Below are 20,744 nucleotides of genomic sequence, written 5' to 3'. Positions count from 1 at the left end.
AGGGTAGGGGGACGGGGGGGTCAGGGTAGGGGGAGGGGGGTCAGGGTAGGGGGAGGGGGGGGTCAGGGTAGGGGGGAGGGGGGGGTCAGGGTAGGGGAGGGGGGGGTCAGGGTAGGGGGAGGGGGGGGGTCAGGGTAGGGGGAGGGGGGGTCAGGGTAGGGGGAGGGGGGGTCAGGGTAGGGGAGGGGGGGGTCAGGGTAGGGGGAGGGGGGGGGTCAGGGTAGGGGAGGGGGGGTCAGGGTAGGGGAGGGGGGGTCAGGGTAGGGGAGGGGGGGGGTCAGGATAGGGGAGGGGGGGGGTCAGGGTAGGGGGAGGGGGGGTCAGGGGTAGGGGGAGGGGGGGTCAGGGTAGGGGGAGGGGGGGTCAGGGTAGGGGGAGGGGGGTCAGGGTAGGGGGAGGGGGGGTTCAGGGTAGGGGGAGGGGGGGGTCAGGGTAGAGGGGGTCAGGGTAGGGGAGGGGGGTCAGGGTAGGGGGAGGGGGGGTCAGGGTAGGGGGAGGGGGGTCAGGGTAGGGGGAGGGGGGTCAGGTAGGGGAGGGGGGTCAGGTAGGGGGAGGGGGGTCAGGGTAGAGGGGGGTCAGGGTAGGGGGAGGGGGGGTTAGGGTAGGGGGAGGTGGGGTCAGGGGAGGGGAGGGGGGTCAGGGGAGGAGGGGGGTCAGGGGAGGGGGAGGGGGGTCAGGGAGGGGGAGGGGGGTCAGGGGAGGGGGTCAGGGGAGGGGGAGGGGGGTCAGTGGAGGGGGAGGGGGGTCAGGGGAGGGGGAGGGGGGTCAGGGGAGGGGGAGGGGGTCAGGGGAGGGGGAGGGGGGTCAGGGAGGGGGAGGGGGGTCAGGGGAGGGGGAGGGGGGTCAGGGGAGGGGAGGGGGTCAGGGGAGGGGAGGGGGTCAGGGGAGGGGGAGGGGGGGTCAGGGGAGGGGAGGGGGGTCAGGGGAGGGGGAGGGGGGTCAGGGGAGGGGGAGGGGGGTCAGGGGAGGGGGAGGGGGGTCAGGGGAGGGGGAGGGGGGTCAGGGAGGGGGAGGGGGGTCAGGGGAGGGGGAGGGGGGTCAGGGGAGGGGGAGGGGGGTCAGGGGAGGGGGAGGGGGGTCAGGGGAGGGGGAGGGGGGTCAGGGGAGGGGGAGGGGGGTCAGGGGAGGGGAGGGGGGTCAGGGGAGGGGGAGGGGGGTCAGGGGAGGGGGAGGGGGGTCAGGGGAGGGGGAGGGGGGTCAGGGGCAGGGGGAGGGGGGTCAGGGGAGGGGGGTCAGGGGAGGGGGAGGGGGGTCAGGGGAGGGGGAGGGGGGTCAGGGGAGGGGGAGGGGGGGTCAGGGGAGGGGGAGGGGGGGTCAGGGGAGGGGGAGGGGGGTCAGGGGAGGGGGAGGGGGGTCAGGGGAGGGGGAGGGGGGTCAGGGGAGGGGGAGGGGGGTCAGGGGAGGGGGAGGGGGGTCAGGGGAGGGGGAGGGGGGTCAGGGGAGGGGGAGGGGGGTCAGGGGAGGGGGGTCAGGGGAGGGGGAGGGGGGTCAGGGGAGGGGGGTCAGGGTAGGGGGAGGGGGGTCAGGGTAGGGGGAGGGGGGTCAGGGTAGGGGGAGGGGGGTCAGGGTAGGGGGAGGGGGGTCAGGGTAGGGGGAGGGGGGGTCAGGGTAGGGGGAGGGGGGTCAGGGTAGGGGGAGGGGGGTCAGGGTAGGGGGAGGGGGGTCAGGGTAGGGGGAGGGGGGTCAGGGTAGGGGAGGGGGGTCAGGGTAGGGGGAGGGGGGTCAGGGTAGGGGGAGGGGGGTCAGGGTAGGGGGGAGGGGGGTCAGGGTAGGGGGAGGGGGGTCAGGGTAGGGGGAGGGGGGTCAGGGTAGGGGGAGGGGGGTCAGGGTAGGGGGAGGGGGGTCAGGGTAGGGGGAGGGGGGTCAGGGTAGGGGAGGGGGGTCAGGGTAGGGGGAGGGGGTCAGGGTAGGGGGAGGGGGGTCAGGGTAGGGGGAGGGGGTCAGGGTAGGGGGAGGGGGGTCAGGGTAGGGGGGGGGTCAGGGTAGGGGGAGGTCAGGGTAGGGGGGGTCAGGGTAGGGGGGTCAGGGTAGGGGGGTCAGGGTAGGGGGAGGTGGGGTCAGGTAGGGGGAGGTGGGGTCAGGTTAGGGGGAGGTGGGGTCAGGGTAGGGGGGGTCAGGGTAGGGGGGAGGGGGGGTCAGGGTAGGGGGAGGGGGGGGTCAGGGTAGGGGGAGGGGGGTCAGGGTAGGGGGGTCAGGGTAGGGGGGGGGGTCAGGGTAGGGGGAGGGGGGGTCAGGGTAGGGGGAGGGGGGTCAGGGTAGGGGGGAGGGTGGGTCAGGGTAGGGGGAGGGGGGGTCAGGGTAGGGGGAGGGGGGGTCAGGGTAGGGGGAGGGGGGGCTCAGGGTAGGGGGAGGGGGGGGTCAGGGTAGGGGGAGGGGGGGTCAGGGTAGGGGGAGGGGGGGGTCAGGGTAGGGGGAGGGGGGGGGTCAGGGTAGGGGAGGGGGGAGTCAGGGTAGGGGGAGGGGGGTCAGGGTAGGGGGAGGGGGGGTCAGGGTAGGGGGAGGGGGGGGTCAGGGTAGGGGGAGGGGGGTGTCAGGGTAGGGGGGAGGGGGGGTCAGGGTAGGGGGAGGGGGGGGTCAGGGTAGGGGAGGGGGGGGTCAGGGTAGGGGGAGGGGGGGTCAGGGTAGGGGGAGGGGGGGTCAGGGTAGGGGGAGGGGGGGTCAGGGTAGGGGGAGGGGGGGGTCAGGGTAGGGGGAGGGGGGGTCAGGGGAGGGGGGGTCAGGGTAGGGGGAGGGGGGGTCAGGGTAGGGGGAGGGGGGGTCAGGGTAGGGGGAGGGGGGGTCAGGGTAGGGGGAGGGGGGGGTCAGGGTAGGGGGAGGGGGGGTCAGGGTAGGGGGAGGGGGGATGTCAGGGTAGGGGGAGGGGGGATGTCAGGGAGAGGGGGGGTCAGGGGAGGGGGGGTCAGGGTAGGGGGAGGGGGGGGGTCAGGGTAGGGGGAGGGGGGGTCAGGGTAGGGGGGAGGGGGGGGGGTCAGGGTAGGGGGAGGGGGGGTCAGGGTAGGGGGAGGGGGGGTCAGGGTAGGGGGAGGGGGGGTCAGGGTAGGGGGAGGGGGGGTCAGGGTAGGGGGAGGGGGGGTCAGGGTAGGGGAGGGGGGGGTCAGGGTAGGGGAGGGGGGGTCAGGGTAGGGGAGGGGGGGTCAGGGTAGGGGGAGGGGGGGGTCAGGGTAGGGGGAGGGGGGGTCAGGGTAGGGGGAGGGGGGGGTCAGGGTAGGGGGAGGGGGGGTCAGGGTAGGGGGAGGGGGGGTCAGGGTAGGGGGAGGGGGGGTCAGGGTAGGGGGAGGGGGGGTCAGGGTAGGGGGAGGGGGGGTCAGGGTAGGGGGAGGGGGGGGTCAGGGTAGGGGGAGGGGGGGTCAGGGTAGGGGGAGGGGGGTCAGGGTAGGGGGAGGGGGGGTCAGGGTAGGGGGAGGGGGGTCAGGGTAGGGGGAGGGGGGGTCAGGGTAGGGGGAGGGGGGGTCAGGGTAGGGGGAGGGGGGGTCAGGGTAGGGGGAGGGGGGTCAGGGTAGGGGGAGGGGGAGGGGGGGTCAGGGTAGGGGGAGGGGAGTCAGGGTAGGGGGAGGGGGAGGGGGGTCAGGGTAGGGGGAGGGGGGTCAGGGTAGGGGGAGGGGGGGTCAGGGTAGGGGGTGGGGAGAGGTGGGGAAGGCGCCAGAGGGGGTCCAGGGTGGAGGGGGACACAGATTAAAACTGACGAGACATCAGCTAAACAGAACCCTCCCAATCCCCGGCTCCCCAAGTGTCCGGATTATCTGTTGGGTTGGGGAGACTCAGGCGAGAGGGGGCTGGGGGAGGGGAGGAGCGGGGATGGGGGGGACAGGGTTGGAGGGTGATGGGGGGGGCAGGGTTGGAAGGTGATGGAGGGGCAGGGTTGGAGGGTGATAGGGGGGCCGGGTTGGAGGGTGATTGGGGGGGGCAGGGTTGGAGGGTGATGGGGGGCAGGGTTGGAGGGTGATGGGGGGGCAGGGTTGGAGGATGATCGGGGCAGGGTTGGAAGGTGATGGAGGGGCAGGGTTGGAGGGTGATGGGGGGGCAGGGTTGGAGGGTGATGTGGGCGGGTTGGGGGGGGTACAGGGCTGGGGGTGATGGGGGGCGGGTTGGGGGTGATGGCGGGGCGGGTTGGGGGTGATGGGGGGCGGGTTGGGGGTGATGGGGGGGCGGGTTGGGGGGATGGGGGGGCGGGTTGGGGGGATGGGGGGGCGGGTTGGGGGGTGATGGGGGGGCGGGTTGGGGGGTGATGGGGCGGCTTGGGGGTGATGGGGGGGCGGATGGGTTGGGGGTGATGGGGGGGCGGGTGGGGGGTGATTGGGGGGGGCGGGTGGGGGGTGATTGGGAGGGCTGGTGGGGGGTGATTGGGGGGGGGCGGGTGGGGGTGATTGGGGGGGGCGGGTGGGGGTGATTGGGGGGGGGGCGGGTGGGGGGTGATTGGGGGGGCGGGTGGGGGTGATTGGGGGGGCGGGTGGGGGGTGATTGGGGGGGCGGGTGATTGGGGGGGTGATTGGGGGGGGGGCGGGTGGGGGGTGATTGGGGGGGCGGGTGATTGGGGGGGGGAGGCGGGTGATTGGGGGGGGCGGGTGATTGGGGGGGGGCGGGTGATTGGGGGGGCGGGGGCGGTGTGATTGGGGGGGCGGGGTGATTGGGGGGGCGGGTGGGGGGTGATTGGGGGGGGCGGGGTGGGGGGTGATTGGGGGGGGCGGGGTTGGGGGGTGATTGGGGGGGGGGCGGGTGATTGGGGGTGATTGGGGGGGCGGGTGGGGGGTGATTGGGGGGGGGCGGGTGATTGGGGGGGCGGCGGGTGGGGGGTGATTGGGGGGGCGGGTGATTGGGGGGGGAGGCGGGTGATTGGGGGGGGCGGGTGATTGGGGGGGGGCGGGTGATTGGGGGGGCGGGGGCGGGTGATTGGGGGGGGCGGGTGATTGGGGGGGCGGTGTGGGGGGTGATTGGGGGGGGCGGGGTGGGGGGTGATTGGGGGGGGCGGGTGATTGGGGGGTGATTGGGGGGGCGGGTGGGGGGTGATTGGGGGGGGCGGGTGATTGGGGGGGCGGGTGATTGGGGGGGCGGGTGATTGGGGGGGCGGGTGATTGGGGGGGCGGGTGATTGGGGGGGCGGGTGATTGGGGGGGCGGGTGATTGGGGGGGCGGGTGATTGGGGGGGCAGGTGATTGGGGGGGCGGGTGATTGGGGGGGCGGGTGATTGGGGGGCGGGGGTGGGTGCTTGGGGGGGCGGGGGCGGGTGATTTGGGGGGGGGCGTGTGATTGGGGGGGTGATTGGGGGCGGGTGGGGAGTGATTGGAGGGGGGGGTGATTGGGGGGGGGGTGATTGGGGGGGGCGGGGGCGGGGTGATTGGGGGGGGCGGGGGCGGGTGATTGGGGGGGGCGGGGGCGGGTGATTGGGGGGGCGGGGGGCGGGTGCTTGGGGGGGGCGGGGGCGGGTGCTTGGGGGGGCGGGGGCGGGTGATTGGGGGGGGGTGATTGGGGGGCGGGTGATTGGGGGGGCGGGTGATTGGGGGGGCGGGTGATTGGGGGGCGGGTGGGGGGTGATTGGGGGCGGGTGATTGGGGGGGGGTGATTGGGGGGCGGGTGGGGGGTGATTGGGGGGGGGGCGGGTGGGGGGGTGATGGAGGGGGCGCGGTGGGGGGTGATTGGGGGGGGGTGGGGGCGGGTGCTTGGGGGGGCGTGTGATTGGGGGGGCGGGTGGGGGGTGATTGGGGGGGGCGGGTGATTGGGGGGGGGCGGGGGGCGGGTGATTGGGGGGGGCGGGTGATTGGGGGGGGGGGCGGGGGCGGGTGATTGGGGGGGGCGGGTGGGGGGGTGATTGGGGGGGCGGGTGGGGGGGTGATTGGGGGGGGCGGGTGATTGGGGGGGGGCGGGGGCGGGTGATTGGGGGGGGGGCGGGTGATTGGGGGGGGGCGGGGGGCGGGTGATTGGGTGGGGGGCGGGTGGGGGGTGATTGGGGGGGGCGGGTGATTGGGGGGGGGGCGGGGGCGGGTGATTGGGGGGGCGGGTTGGGGGGTGATGGGGGGCGGGCGGGTTGGGTGGGGTACAGGGCTGGGGGGGGGTGATTGGGGGGGGGGGGTGATTGGGGGGGGCGGGTGGGGGGGTGATTGGGGGGGGCGGGTTGGGGGTGATTGGGGGAGCAGGTGATTGGGGGGGGGGGGTGTTTGGGGGGGGGGGGGGTTTGTTTACCTGTTGTCGTTGACCCGGTTGTTTCTGTTTTTTCGCTTCGGGAGAGAAATAAATATGGCGCCGCAGCCCCGCCCCCCTCTCGCAGCCCCGCCCCCTCTCACAGCCCCGCCCCCTCACAGCCCCGCCCATTCTGAGCCCCGCCCCCCCTCTCACAGCCTCACCCCCTCTCACCGCCCCGGCCCCCTCTCGCAGACCCGCCCCCTCTCACAGCCCCGCCCAATCTGAGCCCCGCCCCCTCTCCCAGCCTCACCCCCTCACCGCCCCGCCCCCTCTCACAGCCCCGCCCCTTCTCAGCGCCGTCCCCTCTCTCAGCCCCCCCTCACAGCCGAACCCCCTTGAGACCAATGCCCTCTCAGAGCCCCGCCCCCTCACAGTCCCGCCCCCTCTCAGCGCCCGCCCCTTCTCACCACCCCGCCCCTTCTCACCACCCCGCCCCCTCTCACACACCCGCCCCCTCTCGCAGCACCGCCCCCTCTCACAGCCCCGCCCCGCCTCAGAGCCCCGCCCCTTCTCAGCCCCGTACCCTCTCAGCGCCGTCCCCTCTCACAGCCGATCCCCCATCAGAGCTCCGCCCCCTCAGAGCCCCGCCCCCCTCACATACACCGTCCCCTCTCACAGCCCCGCCCCCTCTCACAGCCCCGCCCCGCCTCAGAGCCCCGCCCCTTCTCAGCCCCGTACCCTCTCAGGCGCCGTCCCCTCTCTCAGCCCCGCCCCCCTCTCACAGCCGATCCCCCCTCAGGAACCCCGCCCCTCTGTCAGCCCCGCCCCCTTCTCACAGCCAATCCCCCGTCTGAGCCAATCCCCCCTCAGAGCCCCACCTCCCTCCCACTGCCCCCTCTCAGAGCCCCGCCCCCTCTGTCAGCCCCACCCCTTCCACAGCCCCCTCACAGCCCTGCCCGGGACCCATCTCACTGGTGATTAAAAAAACTCCAGACAATGTCATCGCCAAGGCCAAGGTCATCATAAGACCATAAGACATAGGAGTGGAAGTAAGGCTATTCGGCCCATCGAGTCCACTCCACCATTCAATCATGGCTGATTTCAACTCCATTTACCCGCTCTCTCTCCATAGCCCTTAATTCCTCGAGAAATCAAGAATTTATCAACTTCTGTCTTAAAGACACTCAACGTCCCGGCCTCCACCGCCCTCCGGTGGCAATGAATTCCACAGACCCACCACTCTCTGGCTGAAGAAATTTCTCCTCATCTCTGTTCTAAAGTGACTCCCTTTTATTCTAAGGCTGTGCCCCCGGGTCCTAGTCTCCCCAGCTAATGGAAACAACTTCCCTACATCCACCCTATCTAAGCCATTCATTATCATGTAAGTTTCTATTAGATCTCCCCTCAACCTCCTAAACTCCAATGAATATAATCCCAGGATCCTCAGACGTTCATCCTATGTTAGGCCTACCATTCCTGGGATCATCCGTGTGAATCTCCGCTCGACCCGCTCCAGTGCCGTATGTCCTTCCTGAGGTGTGGGGCCCAAAAGTGCTCACAGTATTCTAAATGGGGCCTAACTAATGCTTTATAAAGCTTCAGAAGTACATCCCTGCTTTTATATTCCAAGCCTCTTGAGATGAATGACAACATTGCATTTGCTTTCTTAATTACGGACTCAACCTGCAAGTTTACCTTTAGAGAATCCTGGACTAGGATTCCCAAGTCCCTTTGCACTTCAGCATTATGAATTTAGTCACCGTTTAGAAAATAGTCCACGCCTCTATTCTTTTTTCAAAGTGCAAGACCTCGCACTTGCCCACGTTGAATTTCATCAGCCATTTCTTGGACCACTCTCCTAAACTGTCTAAATCTTTCTGCAGCCTCCCCACCTCCTCCATACTACCTGCCCCTCCACCTATCTTTGTATCATCGGCAAACTTAGCCAGAATGCCCTCAGTCCCGTCATCTAGATCGTTAATATATAAAGAGAACAGCTGTGGCCCCAACACTGAACCCTGCGGGACACCACTCGTCACCGGTTGCCATTCCGAAAAAGAACCTTTTATCCCAACTCTCTGCCTTCTGCCTGACAGCCAATCGTCAATCCATGTTGGTACCTTGCCTCGAATACCATGGGCCCTTATTTTACTCAGCAGTCTCCCGTGAGGCACCTTATCAAAGGCCTTTTGGAAGTCAAGATAGATAACATCCATTGGCTCTCCTTGGTCTAACCTATTTGTTATCTCTTCAAAGAACTCTAACAGGTTTGTCAGGCACGACCTCCCCTTACTAAATCCATGCTGACTTGTCCTAATCCGACACTCCACTTCCAAGAATTTAGAAATCTCATCCTTAACAATGGATTCTAGAATCTTGCCAACAACCGAGGTTAGGCGAATTGGCCTATAATTTTCCATCATTTTCTTTGTTCCCTTCTTGAACAGGGGGGTTACAACAGCGATTTTCCAATCCTCTGGGACTTCCCCTGACTCCAGTGACTTTTGAAAGATCATAACTAACGCCTCCACTATTTCTTCAGCTATCTCCTTTAGAACTCTAGGATGTAGCCCATCTGGGCCTGGAGATTTATCAATTTTTAGACCTCTTAGTTTCTCTAGCACTTTCTCCTTTGTGATGGCTACCATATTCAACTCTGCCCCCTGACTCTCCGGAATTGTTGGGATATTACTCATGTCTTCTACTGTGAAGACTGACGCAAAGTACTTATTCAGTTCCTCAGCTATTTCCTTGTCTCCCATCACAAAATTACCAGCGTCATTTTGGAGCGGCCCAATGTCAACTTTTGCCTCCCGTTTGTTTTTAATGTATTTAAAGAAACTTTTACTATCATTCCTAATGTTACTGGCTAGCTTACCTTCTTTTTGATCCTCTCTTTCCTTATTTCTCTCTTTGTTATCCTCTGTTTGTTTTTGTAGCCTTCCCAATCTTCTGACTTCCCACTACTCTTTGCCACATTATAGGCTTTCTCTTTTGCTTTGATGCATTCCCTAACTTCCTTTGTCAGCCATGGCTGCCTAATCCCCCCTCTGATAACCTTTCTTTTCTTTGGGATGAACCTCTGTACTGTGTCCTCAATTACTCCCAGAAACTCCTGCCATTGCTGTTCTACTGTCTTTCCCACTAGCTCTGCTCCCAGTTGATTTTCGTCAGTTCCTCCCTCATGCCCCTGTAGTTACCTTTATTTAACTGTAACACCTTTACATCTGATTCTACCTTCTTTCTTTCAAATTGGAGATTGAATTCGACATATTATGATCACTGCCTCCTAAGTGCTCCTTACTTTAAGATCTTTAATCAAGTCTGGCTCATTCATAACACTAAGTCCAGAATGGCCTGTTCCCTCGTGGGCTCCATCACAAGCTGTTCCAAAAAGCCCTCCTGTAAACATTCAATGAATTCCCTTTCCTTGGGTCCACTGCAGCATTATTTACCCAGTCCACCTGCATATTGAAGTCCCCCCATGATCACTGTGACCTTGCCTTTCTGACATGCACTTTCTATTTCGTGGTGCATTTTGTGCCCCCGGTCCTGACCACTGTTAGGAGGCCTGTACATAACTCCCGATATGGTTTTTTTGCCTTTGTGGTTCCTCAACTCTACCCACACAGACTCCATATCATCTGACCCTATGTCGTTTAGTGCTATTGATTTAATTTCATTCCTAATTAACAAGGCAACCCCGCCCCCTCTGCCCACCTCTCTGTCTTTTCGATAGGTTGTGAATCCCTGGATGTTTAAATGCCAGTCCTGAACCCCCTGCAACCATGTCTCTGTGATGCCTACCACATCATACCTGCCAGTCACAATCTGGGCCTCATCTACCTTGTTCCGTACACTGCGCGCAGTTAAATATAGCACCGTTAATTCTCTATTGACCGTCCCTTTTTGTTTTCTTCGTGTGGTGGACCTTGGTTTACTGATCGCCTTGGTTTACTCATCGCCACGGCCAAGGACATCGTCACGGCCAAGGACATCGCCACGGCAACGGTCATCGCCAAGGCCAAGGTCATCGCCACGGCCAAGGTCATCGCCACGGCCAAGGTCATCGCCATGGCCACGGCCACGGTCATCGCCACAGACAAGATCATCGGCAATTGGGTTGCGCCAGCTCTGGAGTGGGTGAGCAGTCCTGTGCTGTCCACAGTGGGACGGTCTCTGATAGCCTCGCGATGCTCAGTGATACGGTCATCTCCATCCAGTCAGATAACCTGAAGGTGCTGGGGATATGGTCCAGAGCGGCTGGGGCGTGCACCAAAAACTGAGGAGCGCATCGCCAAGGTAAGACAGACACGTGGGAGCAACGCTTCCTCTCCATCATCGGACAGTTCCCTGAGCAGACTGTCAGAGTCATCTGGCAGAACTTCTCATCACCAGAACTTTCAAACAAGCACCAAGATCCAGTTTGGCTGGTGGTGAGAAGGGACCTCCCCATCAGATCCTTCATGTGCACCCGAGGTCTCAACGCCGTCACACGCTGCCCTCGGAGTGGCTGCGGGGGATATGTGAAGGTCGCCCACCTCCTTGTGGAATATACCTTTGCAAAGAATGTCTGGAGGGAGATGCAGTGGTATTTGTCCAGGTTCATCCCCAGCAGCTCTGTGATGCAGGACTCTGTGCTCTATGGACTGTCCCCAGGGACGCACACCTGGACAAACATCAACTGCCGCTGGAGGGTCATCAACTGGCGATGGACGGCAATGGAGTCATCCTGACCCCCCCTCCAGTTTCGCCATTGTAGGAAGTTGAGGCTACCTTTATCCGGCAGCAGCAACAAACCAGGAGAAGATCGACCTGAAACCCCAACACCCACTGAGTGCAAAGCTGGACACCAGGGCTGCAGAACCCCCCCAATGTCACCCAGCTGAGGTTACAGGCCCGACACAGACCAGGACTGTTTTCTCAGCTCTTCAACCCTGAAACAGTTTGTCAGCATCTTCCGGGATTGTATAGACTCTGAAACAGTCCCTGCAGATTGGAGGATAGCTCATGTCACTCCAATATTCAAATAGGGTGGTAGAGAGAAAGCATGGAATTATAGACCAGTAAGCCGAACATCGGTAGTGGGGAAAATTCTTGAATCCATTATCTAGGACTTTATACCGGAACATTTAGAAAGTAGGGGCGGGATCAGTCAGAGTCAGCATGGATTTAAAAGGGAAATTGTTGGAATTCTTTGAAGATGTATCCAGTACAGTTGACAAGGGGGAGCAAGTCGATGTGGTATATTTGGACTTTCAGAAGGCATTTGACAAAGTCCCGCATAAGAGATTATTGTGCAAAATTAAAACCTATGGGATTCGGAGAAGTATATTGAGGTGGATAGAAAACTGGTTGGCAGACAGGAAACAAAGAGTAGGAATTAATGGGTCCTTTTCTAATTCGCAGGCAGTAACCAGTGAGGTACCACAGGGATCGGTACTGGGACTCCAGCTATTCACAATATATATTAATGATTTGGATGAGGGTACAAAATGTAACATCTCAAAGTTTGCAGATGTTAACCAAGTTGGGTGGGAAGGTGAATTGTGACGAGGATGCAGGGATCCTAAAGTATGTTCTGGACAGGCTGGGCGAGTGGGCAAAGCAATGGCAGATGCAGTATAATTTGTATAAGTGTGAGGTTATTCATTTTGGAAGCAAAAACAGGAAGGCAGATTACTACCCGAATGGTTGTAAATTGGGAGAGGGGAGAGTGCAGCGGGACCTGGGTGTCCTTGTGCACCAGTCGCTGAAGGTAAGCATGCAGGTGCAGCAGGCGGTAAAGAAGGCTAATGGTATGTTGGCCTTCATTGCGAGAGGTTTCGAGTACAGGAGCAGGGATTTGTTGCTGCAATTATACAGGGCCTTGTGAGGCCACACCTAGAGTATTGTGTGCAGTTTTGGTCTCCTGTTCTGAGGAAGGAGGTTCTTGCTCTCGAGGGAGTGCAGCGAAGGTTTACCAGACTGATTCCAGGGATTGCAGGACTTTCATATGAGGAGAGATTGACTAGGTTGGGATTGTTCTCACTGGAGTTCAGAAGAATGAGGGGGGATCTCATTGAGACTTATAAAATTCTAACAGGACTAGACAGAGTAGATGCAGGGAGGATGTTCCCGATGGTGGGTCTGTCCAGAACCAGGGGTCACAGTCTGAGGATCAGGGTAAACCATTTCAGGCAGAGATGAGGAGACATTTCTTCACCCAAAGGGTGGTGAGCCTGTGGAATTCATTACCACGGGAAGTAGTGATGCTAAAACATTGAATATATTCAAGAGGCGGCTGGATATAGCACTCAGGGAGAATGGGAGCAAATGTTATGGGGAGAAAGCAGGATTAGGCTATTGAGTTGGATGATCAGCCATGATCATGATAAATGGTGGAGCAGGCTCGAAGGGCCAAAAGGCTTCCTCCTGCTCCTATCTTCTATGTATCTATGTCTGCAGGATAACATCCAGATAACAGCTGGAACACGCACGTGTACAGACTCTGGGCTCTGAGAGTGGTGAACCTTCTTTGTAAAAATGGGTTTTAAATTTGCATCAATTAATGAGAGAAGCATCAAAAATACTTTACAATGTGTTGTCACCCTTAGTTACCTGGCTAACCGACCTCCTGTTCCTGCAGGAGTGTGGGATTCCGCACCTCAGCAACTACAGGCGCTGGTCGAGCTGGTGGTCCTACGGGCCATCCATCTGGTCAGGAGGAAACGATTGTCGCGCCTCCAGCCTGGGTATTCTGCTGCGGGGAGGCAACTTCACCATCTCCGATGTTAAGGAGTGATAGGCGGACGCCTCCTCAAAACAGATGTCAAATCCCAAAACGCTCCTCTCAGACTCATTAACGTGTACGCCCCAGCCGTAAAGAGTGAGCGGCTGGCAGTCCTTCAGCAACTCCCACTGCTGTCGGCCACCTCCAAGCCAGTCACTCTGGGCGGCGACTTCAATGGCATCATCGATGCGGCTGGACGATCCGGCAGAGCCGACAGCAAACTGGCACCACGTCCAGACTCCTGATGGACACAGTAAAAGACGCCAAGCTGCACAACGTCTTCAGCAATCCTGCAGACGGAGCGCAGCATAGATATACATGGGCACGGCCAGACGGGTCCATCCGCTCTAGGATAGACTTCCTCTTTGTGTCCCTGCATCCACGGTCAGGCCCACCGACGTCAAGCCAGTGTTCATCTCTGACCACTGCCTTCCAGACTTGCCAGAGTAATAGGGTTGTCAAAGGAGGGGACTTTAATTTTCCTCACATAGACTGGCACTGCCAGAGTGTTCAGTGTCTTCAGGAAAGTTTCCTCAGGCAGTATGAGGAAGGTCCTACTCGGGAAAGGGCAAGACTTGATTTATTCATGGGAAATAGGGCAAGGCAAATGATTGGGGTGATGGTGGGCGACCACCTTTGGACCAGTGACCATAGTTCTATTAATTTTGAAATAGTTTTGGAAAGGGACAGGACTGGTCCACAGGTGCATCTTCTGAAGTGGGGAAAGGCAAATTTTAATGGAATTAGACAGTAGTTTGCAAGGATTGATTGGAGTAGCTCGCTTGAGGGCAAAGGGACCTCCGGGAAGTGGGAGTCCTTTAAAAGTGAAATAGCTAGAGTTCAGGGTCTGTATGTTCCTGTTAGGCTGAAGGGCAAGGCTGGCAGGAGTAGGGAACCTTGGATGCCAAAACATATTGAGGTGTTGGCCAGAAAAAAGAAGGAGGCATGGCTCAGGTACAAGCAGCTGGAATTCAGGGATTCCCTGGAGGTCTACAGGGGATACAGGAGTGTACTCAAGAAGGAAATTAGGAGGGCAAAAAGAGGACATGATGTAGCTTTGGCCGAGAGGATTGAGGTGAATTCAAAGGGATTCTCTAAGTATTAAAGGGAAAAGAACAACTGGAGAGAGAATAGGATCCCTCCAGGACCAAAGGGGACACATAGGTGTGGAATCGCAGGAGATGGGCGAGATTCTCAATTAATATTTCTCCTCTGTGAAGATTTGGGAACCCGGGACGGTTAGTGCCGATATATTGGGGACATTTTACATTACAGCACAGGAGGTGATGGACATATTAAAATGTACGACGGTGGATAAATCTCCTGGCCCTCACCAGGTATGTCCAAAACCACTGCATGAGGCTAGAGAAGAAACTGTGGGAGCCCTGGCTGAGATATTTGCATCATTGTTAGCCACGGGTGAGTTACCAGAAAACTGGAGGGTAACAAGTGTTGTGCTCTTATTTAAGAAGGAAAACCTGGGAATTATAGACCGGTAAGCCTCACATCTGTTACGAGAGAGGATTCTGAGGGATACGATATACAGGCACTTGGAAAGACAGGGTTTGATGAGGAGTAGTCAACACGGCTTTGTGCATGGGAGATCATGCCTTACAAATCTGTTTGAGTTCTTTGCTGAAGTGACCAGGAAGGTTGATGAGGACAGGGTGGTAGATGTAGTCTATATGGACTTCAGTAAGGCCTTTGATAAAGTTCCACATGGTAGACTGCTCTGGAAGGTTAGGTCACATGGAATCGAGGGAGAGCTGGCAAATTACATATACAATTGGCTTGATGTTCGGAAGCAGAGAGTAATGGTGGAAGGATCTTTATCGTCTGCAGGCCTTGGACTGGTGGTGTGCCTCGAGTCAATGCTGAGCCATTTCTGTTTCTTACTTATATCAAAGATATGGATGAGAATCATAGAATCATAGAAGTTTACAGCATGGAAACAGGCCCTTCGGCCCAACCAGTCCATGCCGCCCAGTTTTTACTATTAAGCTAGTCCCAGTTGCCCGCACTTGGCCCATAACCCTCTATACCCATCTTACCCATGTAACTATCTAAATGCTTTTTAAAAGACACAATTGTACCCGCCTCTACTACTACCTCTGGCAGCACATTCCAGACACTCACTACCCTCTGAGTGAAGAAATTGCCCCTCTGGGCCCTTCTGAATCTCTCCCCTCTCACCTTAAACCTATGCCCTCTAGTTTTAGACTCCCCTACCTTTGGGAAAAGATGTTGACTCTCTACCTTATCTATCCCCCTCATTATTTTATAGACCTCTATAAGATCACCCCTAAGCCTCCTACGCTCCAGGGAAAAAAGTCCCAGTCTATCCAGCCTCTCCTTATAACTCAAACCATCAAGTCCCGGTAACATCCTTGTAAATCTTTTCTGCACGTAAAATGTAATTTCAGAATGTAAAGGGCATGATCAGTAAGTTTGCAGATGACACTAAAACAGGTGGTATTGTAGACAGTGAGGAAGGTTATCAAAAATTGCAGCAGGATCTTGATCAGCTGAGGAAGTGGGCCGAGAAATGGCAAATGGAGTTTAATACAGATAAGTGTGAGGTGCTGCATTTTGGAAAGTCAAATCAAGTTAGGACACGTTGAATGGTAGGACCTTAGGGAGTATCGTGAAACAGAAGGACCTTAGAGTTTAGGTAAATGATTCTCTAAAGGTGGAGTCACAGGTAGATAGGGCAGTGAAGAAGGCCTTTGGCATGCTGGCCTTCATTAGTCTGGGCATTGAGTATAGAAGTTGGGAAGTTGTAGGGAGAGATTGGGCAGGCTGGGACTTTTTTCTTTGACGAGTAGGAGACTGAGGGGTGATCTTACCGAGGTGTATAAGATCATGAGAGGCATGAATAGGGTGAATACACTCAGCCTTTTTCCAAGAGTTGGGGAATCGCGAACTAGAGGGTATAGGTTCAAGCACCTAATACAGTTCAAATGCCACTGATAAATAAATTTAACAAACAGGGTTAGCTGCTTCTCTGTGCAGACCTTTGGAGAGAGAGAATTTCCGGAACAAAATGTTCAACTCATAAATCTTTTGCGAAACTGCAAAACTACAGACAGCCCTGGCTCCTCCCATTAACTACAGTAGCCCAAGCATAAGACATTCTCTAGTCTCCTCACACTAAGATGTCCCATGTCCTGCTTAGCCAGGACTAAACACAATCCCTCATAAATTATCTACGCTCCAGATAACGGCCTAACCATAACCAATATTCCATTAGCCATCATAGTAAATGGTTAAAATCAATGTATTTTAGAAACATAGGAATTAGAAACAGGATGAGGCCATTCAACCCTTTGAGCCTGCTCCACCATTCATTCTGATCATGGCTGATCATCCAACTCAATATCCTAATCCCACTTCCCCCCCCATATCCTTTGATCTCCTTCGCCCTACGTGCTATATATAACTGCTTCTCGAAACCATACAATGTTTTGGCCTCAACTACTTTCTGTGGTAACGAATTCCACAGACCGACCACTCTCTGGGTGAAGACATTTCTCCTCATCTCTGTCCTAAATAGTTTACCCCGTATCTTCAGACTGTGACCCCTGGTTCTGGACACACCCACCATCGGGAACATCATTCCTGCATCTACCCTGTCCAGTCCCATTAGAATTTTATAGGTTTCTATGAGATTCCCCCCTCATTCCTCTGAACTCCAGCAAATACAATCATAAACAATTCGATCTCTCTTCATGCGTCAGTCCAACCATCCCTGGAATCAGTCTGCTAAACCTTTGCTGCACTCCCTCGAGAGCAAGAACATCCTTCCTCAGATAAGGAGACCAAAACTGCTCACAATACTCCAGGTGTGGCCTCACCAAGGCCCTGTGTAATTGCAGCAACACATCCCTGCTCCTGTACTCGAATCCTCTCGCTATGAAGGCCAGCATACCATTTGCCTTCTTTACCACTTGCTACCAAAGTGGATAACCTCGCATTTCTCCAAATTATACTGCATCTGCCATTCATTTGCCACTCACTCAACTTGTCGAAATCACACTGAAGGATCTCTGTATCCTCCACACAGCTCACCCTCCCACCCAACTTGGTGTCATCTGCAAATTTGGAGATATTATATTTTGTTCCTCACCTATTTCATTAATATATATTGTGAATAGCTGGGGTCCCAGCACCGAGCCCTGCGTTACCCCACTAGTCAGTTTGAAAAAAATCCGTTAATTTCTACAGTTTGGTTCCTGTCTGCCAACCAGTTTTCTATCCATCTCAATACACCACCCTAATCCCATGCGCTTTAATTTTACACACTAATCTCTCAAGCGTGACTTGGTCAAAAGCCTTCTGAAAGTCCAAATATACCACATCCACTGGCTCCCCTTCATTAACTCTACTAGTTACATCCTCGAAGCATGGTTTTCCCCTGCATAAATCTATTCTGACTCTATCCAATCCTTCCACTTTTTTTGGGAGAGTTCTGCTATAAAACCTTTCAGAATTTCCCCCATTACTGACATCAGGCTCACTGGTCTATAATTCCCTGTTTTCTGTCTACCTCCCTTTTTAAATAGTGGGGTTATATTAGCCACCCTCCAATCTTCAGGAATTGTTCCAGAGTCTACAGAATCCTGTAAAATGACCGCCAATGCATCCACTATTTCTAGAACCATTCCCTTACGCACTCTGGGATGTAGATTATCAGGCCCCGGGGATTTATCAGCCTTCAATCCCACCAATGTCCCCAACACCATTTCTCTGCTGATATTGATCTTCTTCAGACCCTCCCTCTCACTAAACCCTGCATTTCCCAACATTTCTGGTATCCGATTTGTGTCCTCATTTGTGAAGACAGAAGCAAAGTATGTGTTTATGTTGCTCAGCCATTACTTTGTCCCCTATTATACATTCCCCTGTTTCTGACTGTAAGGGACCTACATTTGTCTTCACCAATCTTTGTCTCTTCAAGTACCGATAGAACCGGGGTTAAACTGGGGTTTTTGATAACATGACTGCAACAAATATAAAATATAATATATCCCAATTTCCCCATTCATCTTTGTAAAGATGTCCGGCGCCCACACAGGCTGCACCATTTACTTTCTGTACAATCTGTGCTTGTGTGTCCCTCCTGCCTGCAGTTTTGGCAGAGGTGACGCTGCCGTCAGCAGCAACGTGCCCCGTTTTCTCACAGGTGTGACACGCGTTTGGCTGCCCCGTAGAGGAGTGATCGCCTCGACTTCCTCCAAAGGGGGAAGGCTGGAGGGAGGGTGGAAGACAGGAGTGATTAAATAACATGGCGGACGATGCTGCCAACGGATCACCCGTTCCAAACGGAGAGGAGGAGGAATTTCATCTCTCAGATGATCAGGAAACTTTGGAATTCTCTATCCCAGAGAGAGTGGAGATTGTCATTGAATATGCCCCAGGCTGATTGGGCAGAATCTAGAACGACAGGAATGTCGAGGGCTGTGGGGAAAGGAAGGGAAGTGGATTTGAGACCAGGATCAGATCAGCTTGAATCTTACTGAACGACAGAGCAGCTTCGAGGAACCTTGTGGTCGATCCCTGCTCCGACGTTAAATTAAACAGCAAGAGGATCAGAAAAACACATCTACCAGGAGTGGGGTTCGAACCCACGCAGACACATGTCCATTGGATCTTAAGTCCAACGCCTTAACCACTCGGCCATCCTGGTACATTAGACAGCAGCAATCAAATTGCAATAGTGACTACAGCTTAAAAATGAATTCATCAACAGTAAAGCCCTCGAGAGGCTCTGAAATGATAAAATCCGAAACCTGAATCTGGTAAAATTGCCCAAGAATGAATGCCTGTGATTTAATGACATTAATTTGGTGATTCAGTGAAAAGCCCGGGGGCCTTTGAATTCCGATTCCTCTGGCTCCGATTTGGAATTTCTCTCTCTTGCGGCTCAATCCACCGGCCTCGTTGTACCCTGCTCGGGACGCGACGACGCCGGTAAATTCCGCCAGAGGCCTCTGGGCGTTCCTCGCCGAGTCCCAGAAATGCAGCAAAATCCCGATTAATAGCAGGGACATGCTCGGCGCTGCCAGCTCCACGAGACCCGATAAACACGCCCGAAACCGGACTGTGCTTCATTTCCATTAAATCACGCCCTCTGTCACTCCATCATTCTCCCCGAATAAGAGAAACGGGCAAAGAGAGGAACGAGAGATAGAGAGAAAGAGTGAGTGAGGGGGAACAGAGGGGGTTGTGGGTGCAAAGTAAAATATACAAGAATCTAAACTAAGACCAGGAGGAGGCCATTCGGCCCCTCGTCATTGGCTGATCAACCACATATTCCTGCCAGCCCGCGATAACCTTTCACCTCCTTGTTCATCAAGAATCTATCGAGCTTTGCCTTAAAAATATTCAAAGATTCTGCCCACAGTGTAAGGAGCTGCAGCCGGCCCTGCGCCCTTTTCCAAGCAAGTAAAAGAAGGTGGAGCCACGGTCCACGTCCATCACGAGACGGATCTGCAACCTCACGTACACGCCGTGGGACCCAATGGGTTGCAGGTCCCGCAGCGCGCCTTTCTTCTCTCTGTACACCAGCCCAAGGGCCGGGTCCTCATCGGGATGCGCGAGACGTCTCTCCAGGTCAAAGATTTTTCCCGCCAATTGGGCGATCGTGGATTTCCGACCCGCCGTTGCCCCCCTCGCGTACCCTCGACGGAAGGCACAGACGTGAGTCTTACCCAATCCCACCAGAGCCTCAAGGATGGGAAGCCTCCCCGCTTCCTTCCCCAGTCGGCCCAGAAGGTACAAAACGAGACCAGGAACCGCTCGTCCTCCAGCAGCAGGTTGTTAAAGTGCCAGTACGCGGACCGTGTCTGAGCGCGGGACGGGGCGAGCCGCGCCCACACCAGGTGGTGATCCGAGCACGGCACCTGCCCCACAGAGGTCGTCGGAACGCTGGGCAGGTACGTCTTGGAAATGTAAAGACGGTCGATTCTGGACGCTCTGAACGGAAGGCGCACAAATGTGTACACCCGCGATTCAGGATGGAGAGTCCGCCAGACGTCCACCAAGTCGAAGGATCTAACCAGGTCCCTCAATTTCACCACCGCCGGCGAGCTGCGCTGGGTACCCTCCGAGGATAATGCCCTCGCCCACCGTGATGGTGCCGAGAAGAGTGGACAGGACATCGAAGAAAGTCGCCTGCTGCGGTCCTGCTCGAGGCGTGTAGACATTCACAAAGTGAAGCACCGACTCCCCGGCACGGACTAATTGCAGTAACCGGCCGGACACTGGCTGATTGCATTTTGGCAGATCGAATCAGGCCAGGACCTACTCAGTTAATGGTATGGCGTTGGGGAGAGTTATAGAACAAAGAGATCTAGGAGTACAGGTTCATAGCTCCTTGAAGGTGGAGTCGCAGGTGGACAGGGTGGTGAAGAAGGCATTCGGCATGCTTGGTTTCATTGGTCAGAACATTGAATACAGGAGTTGGGACGTCTTGTTGAAGTTGTACAAGACACTGTACGACCACACTTGGGAATACTGTGTACAGTTCTGGTCACCCTATTATAGAAAGGATATTATTAAACTAGAAAGAGTGCAGAAAAGATTTACTAGGATGTTGCCGGGTCTTGATGGTTTGAGTTATAAGGAGAGGCTGGATAGACTGGGACTTTTTTCCTTGGAGCGTAGGAGGCTTAGGGGTGATCTTATAGAGGTCTATAAAATAATGAGGGGCATAGATAAGGTAGATAGTCAACATCTTTTCCCAAAGGTAGGGGAGTCTAAAACTAGAGGGCATAGGTTTAAGGTGAGAGGGGAGAGATTCAGAAGGGCCCAGAGGGGCAATTTCTTCACTCAGAGGGTAGTGAGTGTCTGGAATGGGC

At 57.1% G+C, this 20,744-nt stretch overlaps 1 protein-coding gene and 1 non-coding gene across 3 annotated transcripts in view; both read right to left on the bottom strand.

The window, feature by feature from the left end:
• Positions 1 to 6,250, bottom strand: part of LOC140402461 (phosphorylase b kinase gamma catalytic chain, skeletal muscle/heart isoform-like) — a 144,485-nt gene extending 138,235 nt beyond the window's left edge. For both annotated transcript variants that reach the window (XM_072490269.1, XM_072490270.1), the window contains exon 1: positions 6,174 to 6,250. The gene's annotated coding sequence lies outside the window, so the exon portion shown is untranslated. The remainder of the gene's footprint in view (positions 1 to 6,173) is intronic.
• Positions 6,251 to 18,488: 12,238 nt separating this feature from the next.
• Positions 18,489 to 18,571, bottom strand: trnal-uaa (transfer RNA leucine (anticodon UAA)). Its single transcript has one exon. It is a non-coding gene; the product is annotated as a tRNA-Leu (tRNA).
• Positions 18,572 to 20,744: the final 2,173 nt, after the last annotated feature.

The sequence above is a fragment of the Scyliorhinus torazame genome, chromosome 25, assembly GCF_047496885.1.
Source record: "Scyliorhinus torazame isolate Kashiwa2021f chromosome 25, sScyTor2.1, whole genome shotgun sequence".
NCBI classification, from domain to species: Eukaryota; Metazoa; Chordata; class Chondrichthyes; order Carcharhiniformes; family Scyliorhinidae; genus Scyliorhinus; species Scyliorhinus torazame.
Note: the sequence above shows the minus strand (reverse complement) of the source record. Positions and strands in the feature narration are given on the sequence as shown.